Raw genomic sequence first — 19,989 nt, 5'->3', positions numbered from 1 at the left:
TTCCCAGCTCTTTAAATAATGCCATAGGATCTTTTATGCCTACCTGAGAGCTCAAATGGGACCTCAGTTGAACCTGACAATGTAACACCCACCACCCTTGGGCTATTGCATTGAAATGACTTAGTGTTGTCACTGGCTATAATTGTCATACTTAACGTAAGGGAAAAATCATGCATTTCAGCAATAAGCTTTAATCATGAGCTTGTGTAGTGTTTGAATCAATAAAGCTACAACCAGCAGTAATTTATCTTTGTGTTAAACAGCCCACACACAACCCAAGTTTGAAAGGGAAAATGCCTTTAAATTTACTGCTGGGAATTTTTCAGTTCAAGGCAATAATCTAAAAATTTCCCACATGCACCATTCACAAAAATCCTATGGACAATTTATTTCCTTTTTAATCTTTTGTGGGATGTGGGCATCACTGGCTGGGCCAGCCTTTGTTGCCCATCCCTAGTTGCCCTTGAGAAAATGGCGGTGAGCTGCCTTCTTGGACCGCTGCAGTCCATGTGGTGTAGGTACATCCATGGCGCTGTTAGGGAGGGAGTTCCAGGATTTTGACCCAGTGACAGTGAAGGAACGGCCGATATATTTCCAAGTCAGGATGGTGTGTGGCTTGGAAGGGAATTTACAGGTGGCGGTGTTCCCATCTATCTGCTGCCCTTGTCCTTCTAGGCGGTAGAGGTCCTATGAGTTTGGATGGTGGCTCATAATAAAATTCTACCTCAGCAACATTGTTGTGATTCAAAGTAATCTGTCAGTACTCCAGGTGTGGTCTCACCAATCTATAGTTTTTAAAATAACTGACTTATCCTTAGAGATATGAACTTTGGACAGGGGAGAGATGGTAGGATGGCTCCCATTTTTCCACCTCTTAACTGACCACAAATAGATGTGTTTTAGAGGAAAGATGTTGAGTGCTGTAACTTTCAAGAACAGACAAAAGACAGGTTTCCTTGTAAGTTTTAAAAACAAAGGACAATAAAAGTTTATTTCTCAACACCGGAAATGTATTCACAGCACTCATTCACACACGTGCACAGACACACACACACACACAGAAGAAAAGGTGATTCCAAACGAGGTAGCGTGCACTTAGATTTTTTAGAAGCCCAAAAATTCACCATTATACTTGAGTCTCTCGAGATGGAAGCTTGAAACATTGCATGCCTGATATTCCCTTTTGGTTCACTGAAGAAATGGAGGTTGGAAGTGTTGTGTGATCCTGCAGCGGCTTGCCGCTTGCAGCAACAGGTATCTGGCTTCAGTTGAGATGCAATCGAACCCCTGTAGCAAAAAGCTGGTTTGGTTTTTCAAATCGGTAGGTAAAAGCTAGCCCCAATTTGCTGCCTGCTGGTGGATTTTAGTCAGGGTCCTTCTTTTGCTGGTCTCTCTGGCTGCCCAGACTGATTCCCTCAGACTACTCTCAAATGTGTTCATAAATGTTCCCTATCATAACCAGCTTTCTGTCAGATGAACATTGTAACTATTTCATTGTTGTCCACACAAATGATCCCTGATGAATTGAACATTGACACACATTAGTATTTGAGTTTCAACCATTTGCATCACCTTGTGATGTAATGGGTTTCTCCTTCCACGCATTCTGTGGAATTCCATTCCACAGCCAAGAGGTCTGCAGGGAAATTGTAAGCTAGCTCTTGAAGCTATTTGGACAATATAAACCATTAAATCCATGGGAAAGATCTGTTGCAATTTTAATGCCTTCTCAAGGGAATGTCCCAAAAGGCAGTTTGCCTTTTAATGTCCTGTCCAGACAAACAGGCTAATTTCTATCCTTGAGTGATTCCACATATATTGACAATCAAGAAAGGAGGTCACCTGACCTCTCAACTCTATCTTGCTTCAAAGCAGATTGTTCATCCTCCATTTTGATTTTTAAAAGTAATGTGTCTATTTTCCATAAATCCATGAGTATAACAGCGTGGGCATGATAACCTGCCATTGGAAATAAACTGATCAGACATTTAAAAGTTTCACACCTTTTAAAAATATTCTGCTTTTCTGTTCTTACTGCCAAAGTGAATAACTTCACACTTCTCCCATATTAAACTCCATCTGTCACCTTGTTGTCCACTCACTTAGCCTGTCTATATCTGTTTGCAGCCTATTTATGGCCTCCTGACAGCTTGCCTTGAGCTCAGCTATGATGCCCCATAACCAACTAGCCTGATCACTCTAAGGAATAATCTTGGAGCCAGGACGTTGGACTGCAGTTGGTACCAGTGGTATTATAGCCTAACAAGAGTTGTTGCTTTCAGGAATTAATATGAGAATCTAACATGTGTGCTTGTCACAAAGTTTTGAGCTTTATTTGTTTCTTGTTACTATCCCAGAAAACCTTATTTCAAACAGCACAGGATCTTGGCTATCTGCCATGAATTCAGACGCAACAACCTTTAGCCCTTTGAGCACTGTGCATGCCAATAGAAAACAATGCAACTAGGAAGCTTTTCGGGGCAATGTTGTAACCTATAGTTCATGGGCTGTGTGATAGAGTGGAAATTTCCTCCCTGCCTCTCTCTCCTCCTTTTAGGCACCCCTTAAAACCTAGCTTTTTGACCAAGCTTTTGATCACCTATCCTAATGTCACCTTATGTGGCTTGATGTCAGATTCCGCCTTGCTTCCGTGAAGTGCCTTGGGACGTTCTACTATGCTGAAGGTGCTATATAAAGGCAAGTTGTTGCTTAGCACACTGTCCTTTCACTTCTGGGATCTGTGTTCAATTAAGCTGCGAGGCGGCAAGAACGTTTCCTCTGTCTGTGAAGCAAACTTGACCTAGTTTCTAATGGCTGAAAAGTAGACAACTCTTCTAACACAACAGTAAATCTCACTCCGAAGCCAGTTCCTATTCACCAGTTGCAACTTGTAAATACAGTTTTGTTTGACTTACACATTTTAAACTGATAGGAATATGGAGGGAGCATATTCATGCAAATACATTGCATTTCGTGCTTTTGTAACCTAAAGCAAAGAAGAGGAAACTGAGCTCCAGGTCATTGTCGACTCTTTTTCCGAAGCCTGTGAGAAAATGGGCCTTTCGCTAAACATCCGAAAAACTAAAGTCCTCTTCCAACCAGTTCCCACAGCACAACACCTCCTCCTGTCTGCAGATCGATTATTGGGGATCTTGGACAATATGGACTATTTTCCATTTCTTGGGAGCCTCCTTTCAACGAAGACAGACAGAATTCACCCTCGCCCCCAGCATGCCAGTTCCATCTTCAGTGTGTCAGCCTTCACCAACTGAGGAAAAGAGATTTTGAGGATCAGGATCTCAAACCCGAGATGAAGGCCATGGTTTACCGGCAGCCATGAACCCCCGTGCTCCTGAATGCTTCGGAGACTTGGATGACCTACAGCAGGCACCTCAAAGCACGGGAGAAGTCTTTGCAAAGTCCAGCTCCAGTGTGGCAATAAAAGCAGTCCAACAGCAGCATAGTCTCCCAAGCCAGCATGCCCAGCATCGAGGCGCTAATCATTCAAATCTAGCTCCTCCAGGCCGACGCCAGACTCTTGAAGCAAATGTTCTACTTGGAACTTGGGAGACCCCCAGCAACTTCAAAGCATCCCTGAAGAGATCAGTTTGTTTTTTATTCATTCACGGGACAAGGGCATCATTGGCTAGGCCATCATTTATTGCCCGTCCCTAATTGCCCTTACGAAACTGAAATGCTTGCTGGGCCATTTCAGAGGACATTTAAGAGTCAACCACATTGCTGTGGATCTGGAATCCCATGTAGGCCAGACCAGGTAATGATGGCAGAATTCCTTCCCTAAGGGACATTAGTGAACCAGCAACAATCAACAGTGGTTTCATGGCCATTAGATTTTTTTCTGCCCTGGTCCCCAGAGCATTACCCTGGGTATCTGGATTACTAGTTCAGTGACAATACCACTACACTACGGCATCCCCCTTTGACACTTGGGAGTCTTTGGCTTGCAACGAACGAAAGTGGAGAAGTTTCATTTCACCGAATACACCGAGAGACTATCAGAAACACGCGGAGGCAAAATCAAGGCATAGGAGAGCATGCCCAAACCTCCAAACACCTCATCTACCCTTCAAGTACAATCTGTCCCATACCTGTCAGAGTCCACCAATCATGCATTGGGCTTGTCAGCCATCGAACTGGAGTGGAAGCAAGTCATCCTCGACTCCGAGGGACTGCCTAAGAAGTCTAAAATAATTTTTATTTCAATCACTTATTATTGCACATTATATATTAGCAACAAAAAAAATTACAAGTTCACAATTCATGAATTCACAAGTATACCTTGTCTACTTACCCAAGGAAGGAAGTACTTGCCTTTGAGAAAGTGCCACAAAGCTTCGCTAGACTGATCCCTGTGATGAGGGGATTGTCATATGAGGAGAGATTGAGTCAACTTGGCCTTAATTCCCTAGAGTTTAGAAGAATGAGAGATAATCTCATTGAAACATATAAAACTCTTAAAAGGCTTGACAGGATAGATGCTGAGAAGATGTATCCCCTGACTGGAGAGTAAAGAGCTCAGAATCAGAGTCTCAGAACAACCGGTTGGTTATTTAGGACTGAGATGAGGAGAAATTTCTTCACTCAATGGGTGTTGAATCTTTGGAACTCTTTACCCCAGAGACGTGTGGATGCTTAGTCATTGAATATATACAAGACAGAGCTCAATAGATTTTTGGATATTAAGGGAATTTGAGGACATGGGGAAAGTACAAGATGGAGTTGAGGTTGAAGAATGTCCATGATATTAACAAATATTGGAGCAGGCTTAATGTTCAATGTAAATACTTTACTAGGCCTTATGGAGATAGAAGCAGATTACACTAGACAAGAGAGTTCAGCTAAAAGGTGGCACCTCCAACAGTACAGAATTCCCTCAGTAGTGCAGTGGGAGTATCAGCCTGAATTTTGTGGTCAAGTCTCTAGATCATGGTGACCAATTGCCCCTTAATTTGTGGCATTTTCCTGTAATCTCCCCTTTAGTCCCACACCCCATTTTTTTGTTTCCCCCAGACACCATTCGCCATTTGTCCCATATTTCTCAGGCAATGACTGGGAGGCTGCTGGGAGTCTCCTCTTCCCATGGCCCGTGGGTCTTTTTTGTTTCCAGCCATCCTGCCATCGGCCACAAGGTGGAGAAGGAGCTCCAGGAGAGACAAATTAGAAGATTGGAAGTGCACTTAGAACTTATGTCTTCCAGTTCCCATAAGTTCAAAATAGTCACGTATTTAAACTCAAGGAGATTCATTGAATGTATTTCTCACTGATCTCCATGTGACTGATGGAGTGATACATTGTGCTGGGCATGTGACTGCGGTGTTGCAGTAAATGTGGTACTCTAGACGTACATTCCCATAACAATTAGTTCCTAACTCTTTACGAATAATACATCGTAACATCCATCTTTCTTTAAAAATTTTATATCAATATAAATTCCAATCCTTCACTTTTTTTATATTAAATCTAACTAAGGAAGGTTAACAATCAACTTTTTCTAATTAAACTCATGACTTTTAGAGTATGTTATAGTTTGTTTTCTTTCTCAAAAAATTACTACAGTATCGCTCAGATGGTAGTATGCTGCGCCTGCACTTGTAGATCTGGCATCATTGCTCCCAGTGCTGAGTTGGTATGCTGCGTGTTGCTCCTGGTGTTATAGGAGTCGTGCTTGGTAATATTGTGTCACTTGGTGGTGATGCTGTCTCGCTGGTTAGTGATGCTGTTGATGATCTTTTCTGCTTTCCAAGCTCAGGCAGAAGTCAAATATGGACTCTGCTCCTTCTCTTTGCTTAACGGTTTTGGTCTCAATAATGTATGACCTTGTAATCTCAGCTTCACAAACAACTTTTGTTGGGTTCCAGGTTTCCATGATTGGGTCCTGTACACGCACAGTCTGACCTTTCAGCTTGGGCAGAGATTTAGCATGCTTATTGAAGTACGGACTGCCTTCCGTCTATGCAAATGTGAGTTGTCGTCTTACCTCCTCCTGATCACGTGGAGGGAGCATCTTGCTTGGCAGAGTTGTTTCATTTTTTTTTTTATTCAGTCACAGGATGTGGACTTCGCTGGCTGGGCCAGCATTTATTGCCCATCCCCTGAGAAGGTGCTTTCTTCCATTCAGCAAGTAATCTCATGTCAGCCTTGCGAGGTGTAGGTCAGAGCAACAGTAAGTCGAGGTTTGGCTCTTCCTGTGCATCTCGGCATTTCATGACGGCTCTCTTCACCGTCTGGATTAATAAACCGGTTTCCACTTGGGTAATATGGTGATGAGATGATGATGTTGAACCCATACTGTTCAATGAATCCTTTATATTCTCTGGAGGTGAATTGGTTCCATTATCACATATAATTCTTTTAGGAATCCCTTGCTCAACAACCAGAACTCATACTGCTGAGATGATTGTTATAGCTCTCAAATATCTCACCTTTCAGATAAAAGGGAACTTTGAACAGTAGTCTGTTCAAACTATTCTTGATTTTGCATGTATAAATCAGCTCCCACAGTTTGCTGTGGTCTGGGTGGTACTTCAGTAGCTATTGTCTCTTTCTGCTTGTTATTTCCATACTTCTGGCATTTATTGCATGCAAAAACCATTCTTTTGATGTCTTTGTAGAAGTCTATCCAGTACACAGCTGATCTGGCTCTGAGCTTACACTTCTCCATTCCCATGTGGCCTTTATGTATCTTCCAGAGAAGTTCTTTCTGCATCATTTTGGGGATGATTATACTGAATCCGTCTAGCAGGACACCATCTGCCAGTGAGAGATCATCTCTGATAGACCAGTACTGCTGTATTACTGGCTGTGTTTGCTGTATCTTATCAGGCCATCCCTGGATTGCTTGCTGGGAGAGCATCTGTAACTCCTTGTCTTTGCTGGTCTCATCTCTAATTTGACTCAGTTTTGTTAGTGTTATGCTCACGAAGTGATGGATTTTTATATCAAGATCTTTTATTTCATGTTTCTCCTGTGATGACAACTGAGATAGGGTATCTGCCAGCACAATTCCTCTTCCAGTCTTGTATTGCAGAGTAAAATCGTAACTCTGAAGCCTCAAGAGTAATCTCTGCAGCCTTCTTGGTAATCTACACAGATTTTTCCTGTATATCTGTTCCAGTGGATGATGATCACTCTCCACTATGAACTTTCTCCCATACAGATATGTATGGAATTTCTCACCTCCATACATGACTGCCAAAAACTCCCTATGTTGGCATATCTGGTCTCAGCTGATGCTAGAGGTTTGAATGTGAATGCTATCGGCTTTCTCTCTTGCACCAGGGCTGCTCCCAGTCCTTTTGTAGAAACATCAGCTTGCAGAGTGACAGGTTTCTTTGTTTAGTATGACAGACTTGTCTCCTTGCATACCACTTATCCGAGTTTGTTAAAACTCCTCTCGTGTCACTTTGACCACTGGTATGCAACATCTTCTCATGAGCTTTCCTGGGTTTGCTGTGTGTTCTGACATGTGAGGTGTGATGTACTACATCAAGCCAAGGAAATTTCTCAGCTCTTGTCTCTTGGAGTTTCCATCTCAGGTGGCTGTGACATTTTCAGGACTCAACTTAACTCCGCCAGGTGTGTACACCATTCCGAAGAACTGGCATTCTGTCACCTTCACAATGCAGTTGTCTGTGTTTAGCCTGATCCCAGCTTTCCTGGTTCTCTCCATGGCTTCATGATCTTTTCCAAGTACACCATAGATCTGTATAGGCTGACTCATCCTCTATATGTCTTGGCTATTTTCTGCTGGAATGCATCATGGCCCACTTTAAGGCCTAAAGGTAGATGCAGAAATTTGATTCGACCAAAGAGTGTGTTGAATGTTGTCAACACTATCATCGTCCTGGGGTTATCATTGACCAGAAACTGAACTGGACCAGCCAGATAAATACTAAGGCTACAAGAGCAGACCACAGGCTGGGAATATTGCAGTGAGTAACTCACCTCCTGACTCCCCAAAGCCTGTTCACCATCTACAAGGCACAAATCAGGAATGTGATGGAATAATCTCCACCTGCCTGGATGAGTACAACTCCAACAACACTCAAGAAACTTGACCTGAACTGCAGCGGTTCAAGAAGGCAGCTCACCACCATCTTCTCAAGGGCAACAAAGGATGGGCAATAAATGCTGACCCAGTCAGTGAAGCCTACATCCCGTGAATGAATTTTTAAAAATATCCAGGACAAAGCAGCCCGCTTAATTGGCACCCCAACCACCACATCAAATATTCATTCCCTCTGCCACCGATGCACAGTGGCAGTAGTGTGTATCATCTACAAGATGCACTGCAGCAACTCACCAAGGATCCTTCGACAGCACCTTCCAAACCCGTGAGCTCTACCACCTAGAAGAAAAAAGGCAGCAGATACGTGGGAACACGACCAACTGGAAGTTCCACTCCAAGCCACACACCATCCTGACTTGGAAATATATCGCCATTCCTTCACTGTCGCTGGGTCAAAGTCCTGGAACTCCCTTCCTAACAGCACTGTGGGTGTACCTACAGCACAGCGGTTCAAGAAGGCAGTGCACCAAGGGCAATTTGGGATGGGCTGTATATAGATGTATCAAACAGGTGGCTGATGCTTTAGTTAGTAGGCCAATATATCTGTTTCCTTTTCAATAGAACAGTGAAAACGACAGGGAACGTCTGTCTATTTTTACCAGATTGTGGTCTGTTTTTCTGAAAAATGCAGTGAGTGATTGATGGCATCCATATAGTTATTCAGGTCCTTGACCATGATGCAATAGCCTACATAAACAAAACTCGGAGTGTGGCCCTGAGTTCTGTCCCTGTCTCACAGAAAAGCCTCAGTTGCTTATGATTGATTTTTGTCTCATTGCACTCCCATTACAACACCTTGTTACGTCTAGCTTCACGTTCCAGCAGCCATTTCTAGCATCAAGCTTGCTGAAAACTTTTGCCCCTGCGAGTGCTTCTGATTGGAAGGTGCTTTTCAATAGATGTGCTACCTTCAACCCTCAGTTCCACCTCCTTTAGCTCATGATTTGCTCAAATGAGCCTCAGCTCTTTGCAACTGCTCAACCCGAGGATGGAGGGACCGTCTGTTTTAGTGATGTGGAATATACAGTTAACATCTCTTCAAGATCAATAACTTAAGAAATAGGAGCTGGAATAGCCCATGTGGCCCATTGAGCCTGTCCCTCCATTCAATATAATCATGGCTGATCTTGGGCTTCAACTCCATTTTCCTGCCTGCGCCCCATATCCCCTTAATTCCCTGAGAAACCAAAATTCTGTCTATACCGGCCTTAAATGTATTGAATAGCGGAGCACCCACAACTCTCTGGGGTAGGGAACTCCAAAGATTCACAACCCTTTGAGTGAAGTTATTTCTCCTCATCTCAGTCCTGAATGATTGGCCCCTTATCCTGAGACTGTGCCCCCCCACCCGTTGTTTTAGATTACCCGATCAGTGAAAACAATCTCTCAGCGTCTACCCTATCAAAAACACCTTTGGAATCTTGTAGGTTTCAGTGAGATTGCCTCTCATTCTTCTAAACTCCAGAGAATATAAGCCCAATTTACTTAGCCTCTCATCCTAGGACAGCCCCCTCTTTCCAGGGACCAATCTGATGAAACTTTGCTATTCCGCCTCCAATGCAAGTACATCAGATCTTAAATGTGGAGACCAAAACTGCACACAGTATTCCAGATGTGGTCTCACCAAAACCCTGTACAACTGTAGCAAGACTCTTTATTCCTGTACTCCAATCCCCTTGCGATAAAGGTCCTTGTGTGTCCCTCTGCCTTGGGTTATTCGTAACTGTTGTATCTCAGTTTCCCCGCTATGCCATTATCATGATGTTGCTTGGTTGCAGAGCATCTTTCTTCAGTTAACCATTTTCTTTCAAATTTTCAGGAAAGATCTTCAGGTATAGTCTGAGCGAGTTGATGTTACTCTGTGCTCCAGTATCAAGCTTTGGCTTCAGTTTTATGGTTGCGGGCTTATTTCTCACCCTCTTCCTGATCTGAATGGATGTGCGAATTTCTTTTCCCTGGGAACTGTCGCATTCAGCCATTTCTCGCAGTTGTATGGTTCTGTCTCTGCTGCGTTCTCAAACTCATCGTCACCCTCCAGGGTATGGATGTTTTGGTTTCTTTTCCTTCTCATTCACTCTGTTTCTCTGTCCCTGATAACTCATTTACCACCTTCTTTCTTTGTTCTGCACATCTTTTCTCAGTGTTTGGGCTTTCCACTAGCTCTGCAGTTTGATCCATATGTAGGACATTTCTTTCCGTTTGTGAACTCGTGCTCATCCACAGCTCCTGCACATCTTTCTTTTTATCTGGTGTGCATTCTTTTGTGGCTATTTCACTGTATGAACGCGGCTGCCTTTATCTTGACTTTACTGATGTTAATAGGACCCAAGCTGATTGGTGAAGTTGAAACCAAGACACAGCACTTTTCTTTATTGGGAGAGTTTATTGACTTTGTTCAGTCTCACAGCTCTATTCCCATACAATCCAGTGTCCCAGCTATCTCCTATTTATATGTGCTCAAAGTATTAATTTAACAATGTCCTTCACCTGTCTATCCTAACAATATAATTAACATACAATTAACAACTGAAAGTTAGCACTTTGGGTAGTCAGCATCTTCATCTGTCTACTTGTGGCTTCATGTGCTCTTGCAGTGTCTGCTGCCTGTGATATTGTAAGCTAGTCCTTTTGTACTCCAGGGCATGTAGAACCCTAAATGATCTGATCTATCAACATTTCATCTGTTTTCCTTGAATTTATATTTCCTGGCTTCATTTTTCAATCTTATTAAGAAATTGTTTGCTGCGGGTTCATTACCTTTCATAGATGGAAGGATGTTGACAATAAGAAATTGTCAGCAGGCTCACCTGGTTTCTGTCTCTGGCTTTGAAGCTCACATTGGTTGATCGGATGATTTGACTTTGGCTGGAGATGGATTTGGCTGAATTTTTCAAAACATTTGTCTGGGTTTTTGCTATTGTCCTCACTCATCTCCCAGCTATTGAACAGATTTAACACTTTCCCTCCTGACCACAAAATGATGTAGCTGGCACATTCCTCTAATACTCGTGCCTTTTAGAAAGCTATTGAATGCCGGTCTGCACTTTTGCTTAAACTTCTCAAATGTCTCTATGACATCATCTGTTTCCCAATGCATCATGACTGTAGCCGCATGTTCATTGCTGTGTTGGTGGCCATTTTGTTTTTCCATGATTCACTAATTACTCTCTCCAGCTCTAACTCGGTTGAATATTCTCAAGTTCATTCAACATTAAATCCATTAAAAATGTTTGAGTTTTATTCAAGACACCAGCTGCCCAGGGTGACCAACTATCCCAGATTTTATGGGTTTGTCTTGTAATCGGCCATTGTCTCATTTCCTGGTTGAAGCTTGCCAAGAAGCTTTTTTCACATTCCAGCCATTTAAGTTTGTGCATGCTTTTGCAGGTTTGGAAGCACAACCCCCACCCTGGTCTCACAGGTTCACCAGTAACCCCTGCCTGATCATGCAGTCCTCCACACTGAAGTATCCCTTAAGTTTTTCCCCTCTGAGAGCTGGTCACCCTGCCGCTGCCACCATGTTATGTCTTCTGGTTCCCATAAGTTTGAAATAATCCCATTTTCCGACACAAAATGCTGGAGCTTCATCAAATGTATTTTTTGCAGTTCTTGCTACATGGCACTTGATTGCAGTAAATGTGGCACCCTGGGTATATTCTCATAATATAGTTCTTTAAGAATAAGAAACTGAACTTCTTTCACTGAGTGGATTATCATTAAGGAACTCAACCCAGTCCCACGATCGAAGTATCTCTTGTTTTATTTCCTCAGAGTCAGTCACCCTGCTCTGGAATGGGCTTGAGCCCACAGTAGGATGACCAGATGTCCTGGCTTTGCTGGGACAGGCCTGGTTTTTCATTAACTATCTTGGTATCCAGACAATTTCTTTAAAAATGTTCAAACGTCCTGGTTTTCACCTTCTCCTTTTTTGTCAAATATAGGGTCTTGGGGGATGGGGGGGAGAAAATCTGTGTGAAATGTTGTCCTTCTCCCTTTAACACCCATCTCCTCAGGTTGTCCCCCTCCTCCCACCTATCTCGACACCTCCAAGGGAGTTGTCACTACCTTTTTGGTACCCATGTCTCCATTGCTGATGACGCCTTTGAAACAATCCACAGCATAGGGTTGCCAACTCTGGCTTGACATATTACAGGAGATGACTCACCTTACAGGATTGGAGACAGCCGGACCTACGAGGGACACTTCTATTCGGGCAGTGGATAAATAGAGGGCGAGGCTTGGGGCCTTCACTCACCTTCCAGGAGCAGAAACAGCCGGACCTGTGATGGACACCTCTACTCGGGCAGCGAGTTGAGTTTGAAAAAGAAAACCCAGGAGCGATATCACAGGAAAACTGAAAGTTCATTGGTTGGTGAGAAGCTACTGTTAGGGAGTGTGTTTAAGTAGCTTAAAACTAGAAAAACATATCATTTATAAACAAGTAGCCACTTGGATTTCAGTAAGGAACACTAGCAATAGGAAAGTAAAGTTAAATCAAGTCAAAGTGAAATAAGGTAATACAGTAAACCAAAGTAAGATAAAGTTAGCATAAGTGTAGTAAAGTTAAATTACTAGTAATTTTGTTCTACTCATTCTACTTAGTCTAAGTGTAAAAAGTAATTTTTAGAGTTATGGAATGGCAGGTTAGCTCGGCCAAGTGGAGTGTACATCCTGTGGTATGTGTGCAGTCGTGAACGCATCATGTTCCCCTGACAGGAAGTGTCACCAGCTGCACAACCTTGAGTTTCGGGTTTCAGAACTTGAGCGGCGGCTGGAGTCACTGTTGGGCATCCGGGAGGCAGAGGACTACATGGTTAGCACGTCTGGGGAGGTGGTCACGCCACAGGTCAGAGACGTACAGCCAGAGAGGGAATGGGTGACCACCAGGCAGTCTAAGAGAACCAGGCAGGAAGTGCAGGAGTCCCCCGAGTCTACCCTGCTTGCTAATCGGTTTTCCATTTTGGATGCTGATGAGGGCGATGGTTCCTCAGTGGAGAGCAGCCAGAGCCAAGCCTGTGGCACCAGCTGTACAGGGGGGAAGGAAGGAGAACGGAGAGGATTTAGTGATAGGGATTTCCATAGTCAGGGGGTCTGATAGGCGTTTCTTTGCGGCAGTAAATATGACTCCAGGATGACATGTTGCTTCCCTGGTGCCAGGGTCAAGGGTGTCATGGAGTGGCTGCAGGACATCCTTCGGCGGGAGGGTGATCAGCCAGAATTCGTGGTCCACATTGGTACCAACGACAGAGGTAAGAAGAGGGATGAGGTCCTGAAAGCAGATTTAAGGGAGTTAGGAAAGAAATTAAAAGGCAGGACCTTAAGAACAGTAATCTCAGGATTACTCCCAGTGCCACATGCTAGTGAGCATAGGAATAGGAGGATTGAGTGATTGGGGAACTGGTGTAGGAGGGAGGGCATCAGATTTCTGAGGCATTGGGGCCGGTTCTGGGGCAGGTGGGACCTGTACAAGCCGGACGGGTTACATCTTAACAGGACTAGGACTCCCATACTTGCAGGGAGATTTGCTAGTGCTGTTGGGGTGGGTTTAAACTAGTTTGTCAGGAGGGTGGGAACCTGAGGGGTAACCCAAATGGGAAGAAAGTAAAACTGGTAGCAGGAAGTAGTAGTGAGACTACAAGGCACGGGAAACAAAGCAGAGCATTGAGTATGCTTCAAATGAGGAATGATGCCAAAAAAACAAAGTTAAGGGCACTTACCTGAATGCACGCATTCAGAAGATTTAAAGGCACAAATAAAGGTAAATGGATATGATATAATTGCTATTACGGAAACATGGCTGCATGGTGACCAAGACTTGGGACTGAATATTCAAGGATATTCGACCTTTAGGAAGGAGAAACAAGAAGGGAAAGGAGGTGGAGTTCCACTGATAATAAGGGATGGGAACAGTGCATTAGTTAGGGAGGATCTCAGATCGGAAGAACACTGTGTGGAATCTGTTTGGATAGAGCTAAGAAACAGCAAAGGGCAGCAGACTTTGGCTGGAGTTGTTTATAGGCCACCAAACAGTGGCGGTAATGTATTAATCAGGAGATCAGAGAAGCATGTAACATAGACAATACAGTAATCATGGGTGACTTCAATCTGCGTATAGACTGGGTAAACCAATTGAGCATTAATACTCTGGAAGGTGAGTTTCTGGAGTGTGTTAGGGATGGTTTTCTTGAGCAGGAAGTTGAGGAACCGACAAGAGGATAAGCTATTTTAGTGTTATGTAATGAAAAAGGACTAATTAATTAATCCTTTAAGGATGAGTGACCACAATATGATAGAATTTTACTTCATGTTTGAAAGTGAGGTAGTTCACTCTGAAGCAAGGGTATTAAAGTTAAATAAAGGAAATTATGAAGGTATGAGGGACAAATTGGTGAGGTGGATTGGAAAAATTAAAAGATATGACTGTACATAGGCAACTGATAGTCTTCGAAGAGCTATTACATAGCTTACAGCACCAATACATTCCTTCAAAGTGCAAAAACCCAAAAAGGGCAGTGAACCATGGCTGACAAAGGAAGTTAAGGATTGTATAAAAATAAAAGAAAAGGCTTATAAAGTTGCCAGAAGTAGTACTGAACCTGAGGATTGGAAGATTTTTAGAATACAGCAAGGGAAGACCAAGAAACTGGTAAAGAAAGTGAGAATAGAATATGAATGCAATCTAACAAAAAACATAAAAATGGACTGTAAAAGCTTCTAAAGGAAGCGTTTGTCTAAGACAAATGTGGTTCCATTACAGGCAGAGTCAGGAGAATTCATAATGGGGAATAGAGAAATGGCAGAGAAGCTAAATGATTACTGTGTCTGTTTTCACTGGGGAAGATACAGGGAATCTCCTAGATTTAGAGATCCAAGGGACTAGGGAGAACGAGGAGTCGAAGGAAATTAGTATAAGTAAGAAGGTTGTATTGGAGAAATGGACAGGACTGAAAGTTGATAAGTCCCTGGGACCTGATATTCTGCATTCCAGAGTGTTGAAGGAGGTTGCTATAGAGATAGTGGACGCATTGGTGGTCACTTTCCAAAATTCTATTAGATTCTGGAATGGTTCCTGAAGATTGGAAGGTAACAAGTGTTACCCCACTATTTAAGAAGGGAGGGAGAGAGAAAACAGGGAAGGACAGACCTGTTAGCCTTACATCAGTAGTAGAGAAAATGCTAGAATCTATTAAAAAAGATGTGATAAATAGATACTTGGATAATTATGATCTAATTGGGCATAGTCAACATGGCTTTGCGAATGCGAAATCATGATTGATGGGTTTATTGGAGTTTTGAGGGTGTTACTAACAAAATTGATAAAGCAGAGTCAATGGACGCAGTATTCTTGCATTTTCAGAAGGCTTTTGATAAAACTCCCACAGAAGGTTGATTAGCAAAATAAAAGCACATAGGATAGGAGGAAGTATACTGGCATGGATTAAGAAACACAGACAGAAAATGCTGGAAAATCTCAGCAGGTCTAACAGCATCTAAGGAGAGAAAAACAGAGTTAATGTTTCGTGTCCGTTTGACTCTTCTTCAGAGCTAAAGAGAAGTAAAAATGTGATGAAGTTTATACTGTTTGGTTGGGGGTGGGGGGGGGTGGAGTGGAGCAGGTGAAGCTGGATAGATGGCCAGCGATAGGTGGGGGCAAAGGAGAGATTAAGGATTGGCTAACAGGCAGAAAATAGAGAGTAGGAATAAACGGGTCATTCTTGGGTTGGCAGGCTGTGGCCAGTGGGGTACCGCGAGGATCAGTACTTGGGCTGTTCACAATATATATCAATGATTTGGATGTGGAGACCAAATGTAATATTTCCAAGTTCGGGAATGACACAAAGATAGGCAGGAATGTGTGTTGTGAGGAAGATGTAAAGTGACTACAGGAGGATTTGGACACTTAGTGAGTGGGCAAGAACATGGCAGATGGAATATAATGTGGAAAAATGTGAGGTTATCCACTTTGGTAGAAGGAACAGATGTGCAGACTATTTCCTAAATGCTAAGAGATTAGAAAGTGTAGTTGTACAAAGGGACCTGGGTATCCTTGTCCATAAGTCACTGAAAGCTAACATGCAGGTGCAGCAAGCTATTAGGAAGGCTAGTGGAATGTTTGTCTTTATCACAAGAGGATTTGAGTACAGGGGTAGTGAAGTCTTGCTTCAATTGTATAAAACGTTGGTTAGACCATACCTGGATTAGTGCATGCAATTTTGGTCCCCTTGCCTCAGAAAGGATATTATTGCCATAGAGGGAGTGCAACGAAGGTTCACCAGACTTGTTCCGGGGATGGCGGGACTGTCTTATGAAGAGAGATTGAGGAAACTGCCTTTAGAGTTCTCTAGAGTTCTGAAGAATGAGAAGTGATCTCATTGAAACCTACAAAATACTTAAAGGAATAGCCAGGGTAGAAGCAGGTAAAATGTTTCCCATGGTTGGGGAGTGTAGAACCAGGGGACACAATTTCACAATAAGGGGGAAGCCACTTAAGATCGAGATAAGAAGAAATTTCATTACTCAGATGGTTGTGAATCTTTAGAATCTTCTACCCCAAAGGGCAGTGGAAGCTCAGTCAACAAGTATGTTTAAGGTAGAGATTGATAGATTTCTGATTAACGACAATGTAAAGGGCTATGGGATATGTGGGTAAAAGACATTGAAGTGTTCTATCAGCCATGATCGTATTGAATGGCGGAGTAGGCGCGACAGGCTGAATGGCCTTCTCCTGTTCCTATGTCATCATGTGACTGACAACCTTCAATTACCCTCCCCCCCAGACTTCTGCCATTGGTCAACCAACATGTCAATCATCATGGAGTCTCACCTTCCCATGGCTTTTCAATTAACCTTGGATTTGACTTTTGAAAATCTGGTGAGCCGAACCCACACACTTCTGGGTTAGAGGCAGACGAGCTACCAACCACTGCGTTCTCTTCCTCCAGGGAGTGAACAAAACTGTGGAAGAGAGACAGGCAGGTGGAGCCATAGTGAGTTCCTATGGAATGGCTGCAGCCTAGGGTTGCCAACTGTAACTAAATGTATTCCTGGAGCTTTCATCACATGACTTTCTCCCACACTCCAGCCATTAGTCAGCTAGCACATCCATCCTTGTGACACACTGCCTTCCTACACCAACTGGAAAGCAATAAGACTCATCACCCAATTGGATGATGCTTTTTAATATTTTTATAAAAACAAAAAACTGCGGATGCTGGAAATCCAAAACAAAAACAGAAGTACCTGGAAAAACTCAACAGGTCTGGCAGCATCGGCGGAGAAGAGTTGACGTTTCGAGTCCCCATGACCGTTCGACAGAACTAGGTGAATAAGTCGAAAAAAACAAAACAACTGCGGATGCTGGAAATCCAAAACAAAAACAAAAACAGAATTACCTGGAAAAACTCAGCAGGTCTGGCAGCATCAGCGGAGAAGAAAAGAGTTGACGTTTCGAGTCCTCATGACCCTTCGACAGAACTTGAGTTCGAGTTGAGTTGGACTCGAACTCAAGTTCTGTCGAAGGGTCATGAGGACTCGAAACGTCAACTCTTTTCTTCTCCGCCGATGCTGCCAGACCTGCTGAATTTTTCCAGGTAATTCTGTTTTTGTTTTAATATTTTTATATCTGGTAAAGAGAAACAATCAAAGAAAATGACCAGAAAAATTCCTTTTTAATGTTCAGATGATTTTTTTATCCAGGGTTGCACACAGCGGTGTCCTGGAGATTGATCTTCCATTCCTGGAAACTCCAGGCCAACCCACCTCCCACCTTCAACTGCCCACCCCAAGGCAAGGCAGGTAGAGGCATGGTGGAGCTCCCCATGGGATGGATGCTTCCACCAGGTCCACTCTCATTGGAACCGGGCCTCCCAAGCCTTCACTTTGATTGACAGCTACATTGGCCCCGCCCCGCCCCGGCCCAAAGGGGCGTGATGACGTAAGAGGTGACCCGGGAGCAATTGTGGGGCGTGGCCGCCATCTTGTTCATCCTTCCGCGGAGGTCGGAGCGGGCGCGGGGCGAAAGGTAAGGCCAACATTTTACTGATTTAGCTTTATGTTGGACTTACCGAAATCAGATCAAGCCAGTCGCTATCAGCTTTATGTGGGTCTTTTTTTCAAAAAATCCGCAGTTGCGAATGGATCCGCTATCTTTAGGCTGTTAATTCCGTCTGGCTAAATAGAGACGATTGACAAGGGTCGGGGCCAATCGGAGAGCCGCCCTGCGGAGAAATGGGCCAATCGGAGAGCGGTGGGTGGATACTTCCGGTCTCAACCAGATTCTGGTCAACTTTTTATTTTAAAAATGGGCCTGTTTACTGTTAATGGAATTTGATCCATTTATGCATCTTACAAGGGCTGGCACTCATTTTTAAATTCTTATTTCCATATTCCTTGTCACTCCCTGGTTTAATTTGCCCCTTAGCCCCTGTTTATATACATTAAAACCCAGGTGGGGAAAAAAAAGGGTCTTTAAACCCAGATTTTGACTAAAGGACATCACATGTTTGAAATGTGAGTCTGAAAATGCTGGAATATCTACAGCGAGTCGGCCAGTTACCATCTGTAAAGTGAAAAGGCAGGTGAATGTCTTTGGGTACAACCTTCTGTCCAACTAAACACTCTTGCTGCATGGACAAGGTCAAAAGTTAAAAGAGTCACAAGTACTTTGCTCGATGTTAAACTGCTATTTATTTGCTGACACGCTTCTGTGAGCCATCTCACAGGTTTTTTTTCATTGCCAGTAGATCAGGACTTTCCAATACAAAAACAAAAATACCTGGAAAAACTCAGCAGGTCTGGCAGCATCTGCTGGGAGGAGCACAGTTAAGGTTTCGAGTCCGAATGACCCTTCAACAGAACTAAGTAAAAATAGAAAAGAGGTGAAATATAAGCTGGTTATTGTCTGTTTGTGGCTGATAATCCAGAATATAAATACAGAATATAAATGGATAGTAGCATTAAAAGTAAAAACTGCCTCTGTACATTTGGATTTAACATATATATATATATATATGTTTTGCTGTATTTAATCCTATTTTGTTACCCAGACTGGAAGGGGAAAACATTGGGACTGAATCATTAGAGGTTGCAAAACTGGCTCATGTTATAGGAGAGTTTCCCTCTTGAAGATGGTGCTGGTTTATCCTTTCATTGTCAGATCTGGTTGGACCATGTAAGGTCCTGCTCTCCTCTGCTAAAACTGCTCACTGTTGGGAAGAAAAAAGACATGTTGAAGCTTTTCGTCTTGCACTCATTAGGACAGATGCAAGAATACCAAGTTTCAAAGGGAGCAACAATTTGTACTGCTTGAGAAAAGGGGTGATATTGTCTTGATTCCCTGTTCCTTACACACTGACTCCATCCCTTTCGTTGTCTGTGGCTGAACCAGGCTGCTCGCAGCTGTGATGCCCTAAATGACCCTCAGACGAGCTTCTGACCACATTTCCGTTCCATCACCAAGACTGTCTTCATCTGTCTTCACAACATTCTCTGCCATTCTCTGCTCCTGCCTCAGCTTATCTGCTGCTCAAAGCATCATCCATGCCTTTATTTCCAGACTTGACTCTTCGAATGCTCTTCTGGCCAACCCCCCATCTTGCACACACTGTGCACTTGAGCTAATCCAAAACTTTCCTGTCTATATCTTCACCTGAGCCAAATCCTGTTCGCCCATCGCCCCTGTACTTGCTGATCGCCACTGGCTCCTGGTTCGACAGCAATTTTAAAACTCATTCTTGTTTTCAAATTGCTCAGTGGTCTTTCTTCTCAGCATCTCTGTAGCCTGATACATTCCTAACCCTCTGTAATCTCTGCTTTTTGATTTTGGGCCTCTTGTGCATTCCTAGTTATATTCACTGCAACATTGACAATCGTACCTTCAGTTGCCTAGGCCCTGTGCTTCC

This window comes from Carcharodon carcharias, chromosome 31, assembly GCF_017639515.1.
Source record: "Carcharodon carcharias isolate sCarCar2 chromosome 31, sCarCar2.pri, whole genome shotgun sequence".
Classification (NCBI taxonomy): Eukaryota; Metazoa; Chordata; class Chondrichthyes; order Lamniformes; family Lamnidae; genus Carcharodon; species Carcharodon carcharias.
This window is presented reverse-complemented; position numbering follows the sequence as displayed.